This window comes from Bombina bombina, chromosome 3, assembly GCF_027579735.1.
Source record: "Bombina bombina isolate aBomBom1 chromosome 3, aBomBom1.pri, whole genome shotgun sequence".
In the NCBI taxonomy this organism is placed as follows: domain Eukaryota; kingdom Metazoa; phylum Chordata; class Amphibia; order Anura; family Bombinatoridae; genus Bombina; species Bombina bombina.
This window is the reverse complement of record NC_069501.1, coordinates 1,239,094,584-1,239,098,633: the sequence shown is the minus strand read 5'-3', so window position 1 is coordinate 1,239,098,633 and position 4,050 is coordinate 1,239,094,584. Positions and strand designations below refer to the sequence as shown.

At 36.6% G+C, this 4,050-nt stretch overlaps 1 protein-coding gene across 2 annotated transcripts in view; it reads left to right on the top strand.

Moving 5' to 3' along the window:
* The first annotated feature begins 1,162 nt into the window (after window positions 1–1,162).
* The window catches only part of LOC128654693 (sialidase-3), a 12,969-nt gene continuing 10,081 nt past the window's right edge, over window positions 1,163–4,050 (top strand). Inside the window, exon 1 of one of the 2 annotated variants that reach the window (XM_053708749.1) lies at window positions 1,163–1,227. The gene's annotated coding sequence lies outside the window, so the exon portion shown is untranslated. Of the gene's footprint in view, window positions 1,228–1,615 lie in introns of those variants that run through there. The other variant, XM_053708748.1, reaches the window with a different exon arrangement.

Below are 4,050 nucleotides of genomic sequence, written 5' to 3'. Positions count from 1 at the left end.
TGCTATTTCTGTTGTGCATAAAAAGCCGAAAAAAACAATATCGCTCATGCACAACAGTTAGCGTGCCACTCGTAATCTAGCCCAGTGTGTTTCAGATGAAGTTAGTTCACGGCCCATATCGCTCCCAAGAAGCTGCTCTCTAGCAGCCTCGGTAGCTGAGCTGTGAGCTCAGCCAATCAGCGCTCAGCGGCATCGCTCTTTTGTGAGTCAGTGATGTCATCGAAGACACCGGGCGTCAGGCAGGAAGAGAGTGAGACTGAGAGCGGCGCGTAGTGAGGTGAGCCACCCACCACAATAGTATATTCTTAAATACTCAATACTGCAATTACACAAAATACTCCACATGCAGGATGCATTTTAAGGTAGGAAAGATTCATCTCAAAATCCTTTTTGCCCCATAAAAATATTTCAGATATCCTCATATTCATACAATGTAAACTAAATTGTATTCTAAATTAAAAAAATGTATATACATATAACACATACAGGTGATTGACACAATCTAATAACACATATACAGGTGATTGACATATTCTAATAACACATATACAGGTGATTGACATTTAAATAACACATATACAGGTGATTGACATTTAAATAACACATATACAGGTGATTGACATATTCTAATAACACATATACAGGTGATTGACACATTTAAATAACACATATACAGGTGATTGACATTTAAATAACACATATACAGGTGATTGACATTTAAATAACACATTTACAGGTGATTGACATATTCTAATAACACATATACAGGTGATTGACACATTTAAATAACACATATATAGGTGATTGACATTTAAATAACACATATACAGGTGATTGACATTTAAATAACACATATACAGGTGATTGACATTTAAATAACACATATACAGGTGACACACTTACAAGTTGCTCACATACACCAGTGAAACACAAAATGTAAACAAAATATGTGACACAAATGAATGGGTAACACAAATAGCTTACACATTACAGTGACACATGCAGGTAACAACAACGACACAAATATCACGTTTAACAGATTTTAGAGTTAAACCTACATTAGAATTAAACACACACTTCCTACTTTCGTTTTTTTTTTGCTTCTGTTATATCTATCCAATCAAAAGCTGCGTTACATCTTAGTTTATCAATTGCCGGAACTGTCCTGTCACCCGATTGGTGCATATGCCTCAGTCAGGCGGTGTAGTAGCCGCTGCAGACAAGTAGGTGAGTACCAGAGCAGGAGGTAAGTACAGAACCGCGATAGGGGCAGCAGGGGAGGGAAATGGTTCCTTGTACCTGAGGGAGAGGAGAATTCACTCACACTGTACATAACAATCACTATATCTATTGCTGTATTTCAGTATTGGGATTAAGGCCGAGTGAGTGCTTTATATAGAATCTGTTTGTAACCACAGCTATATATAATGATGCCCCCGGCATACAATGTTACTGGATCCTGTCCGTAATGAATCTCAGAAGCATGATAGCAAATGCATGAAATTACTACAAATTGTATTAATACAGTGGCACAAGCAGTCTAAGGATTCATTAGGGATTACACAGTACTGTATGCTCCTATTTGCATCACTATTCCCGTATTATAACACTGGGATGTCATGGTCTGTTTCCTAGCCTATTCTATATGTCAGATGTTTATACTGAAATGAGTTCACCTATAGCTCGTGTGGGATGGAGATGTCTGCAACCTACAGTATAACCTGAAAGTGTTAATATGTTTTTTAACTATACAGTAATCCAGTTGAAATTTTCATTGTTTTAATACAGCACAAAGTCTTAAACAACTTTCTAATTTACTTCTCTCAACAAATTTCCTTTGTTCTCTTGATGTTCATTGTTTAAGAGTAAACCTAGGTAGGCTCATAGGAGCTCAGGAGTGTGCACGTGTCTTTAGTACTAAATGGTATCTATTTATAACATTACTACACACACTGCTGCCATAGAGTGCTAAAGACTTATGCACTATGCTATGTGGGTTAAATATAGTTAAAGGGACATTAAACACTAAATACATTTCATGCATCACCCTCTGATCGCAGGGGATTTTGGTACCTAGGTTACACTGAAGGAGATTTGGTGCAAACACGTCAGCATGAGAATGCAGTGAAAGCTACATTTCAACATGGCAGCACCCTCATAACTATGTTTATAACGTGTTTAGTGTTTAATGTCCCTTTAAAGTCATCTGCAGAGCAGCAATGCACTAATGGGAGCTAGCTCAACACATCCAGTGAGCCAGTGACAAGAGGCATATGTGTGTAGCCAGCAATCACCAGCTAGTTCTCTGTGCAGTGCTGTTTCTAAGCCTGCCTAGGTGGGCTTTTCAACAAAGGATAACAAGAAAACAAAGTACATTTGATAAAAGTAAATTGAAAAATCTCATAATGTGTATCCTCTATCTGAAGCACAAAAGTTTGACTTTACTGTCCTGCATTGCACTAATTTGGTTTGTTTGCTTGAAACATTTACAAATTGTTAAAGGAACATAATAAATAATAAAATCTTTAATCATTCATACTGTTTTAAAAAAAAGTTTCCAAGTTTCTTCTATGATCAACTTTGCTTTGTTCTCATGGTATTCTTTTTTTAAGAGGATACCTAAGTATGTAACGTGTGCATGTCTGGAGCCCTGTATGGCAGTAGACACTGTTGCAATGCTCTTGCAAATGTATAATGTTAAAAGCATTTTTGCCATTTAGTGCTCAAAACTCATGCATGCTCCTAAACCTACCTACCTGCTTTTCAACATAGGATATCGGGGGAATTGAAGTATATATGTTTGCACCATCTCCGCTGTGTGTTTACCTTACTTGGCTGATCACCCCCTCTTATGGCTTGAGCATCTGATAGGCTGACCACTACCCTACTAGTTAAAACAGAATTTAAAATCAGGCTGCTTGCCAGATAGGTAAAAACTTACCTGTGGGGATGCATAGACTTTTATGACGTATTTTTATTTATAATATAATATAACACATTTTTACAGCAGTAAATATGCCAGGCTGTGCAATACTGATACTATACATTTACACTGTACATTGTAGTAACATTTTGACAGAACATTCTTTAAAGGGACACTCAACCCAAACATTCAAGTAGAGAATACAATTTTAAACAACATTCCAATTTACTTATATTATCTAATTCGCTTCATTCTTTAGATATCCATTGTTGAAGAAATAGCAATGCACATGGGTAAGCCAATCACACGAGGCATCTATGTGCAGCAACCAATCAGCAGCTACAGCTAGATATGCTTTCCAGCAAAGTATATCAAGAGAATGAAGCAAATTAGATAATAGAAGTAAATTAGAAAGTTGTTTAAAATTGCATGCTCTTTCTAAATCATGAAAGAAAAAATTTGGGTTTCATGTCCCTTTAAACACTGTTTTCCCCCAGGTCCTATTTAATGGGCACAGCACCCAGCTGATTTTACTGATCAGCCAGATAACATTTATGCTAATTTTAAAGGGACAGTAAAGTCAAAATAAAACTTTCATGATTCAAATAGGGCATGCAACTTTAAACAACTTTTATCATCAAAGTTGCTTTGTTCTTTTGGTGTTCTTTGTTGAAAGCTTAACCTTGGTATGCTCATATGCTAATTTCTAAGCCCCTGAAGGCTGCCTCTTATCTCAGTGCATTTTGACAGTTGTTCACATCTATACTGCGCTAGTTCATGTGTGCCATATAGATATCATTGTGCTCACACCTGTAGAATTATTGATGAGTCAGCACTGATGATCTAAAATTCAGGTCTGTCAAAAGAACTGAGATAAGGGGGCAGTCTGCTGAGGCTTAGATACAATCACAGAGGTAAAAGTGTTTTAATATAACTGTGTTGGTTATCTAACACTGGGGAATGGGTAATAACGGGATTCTCTATCTTTTTAAACAATACAGATTTTGGAGTAGACTGTCCCTCTAAGTTATCTGATATTACATTTCAATTAACATTAAATACATTTATATTAAATTATGCAATTTAATTACACTGCTCCCACCTGGCAACTTCATAATGCAGTCGGC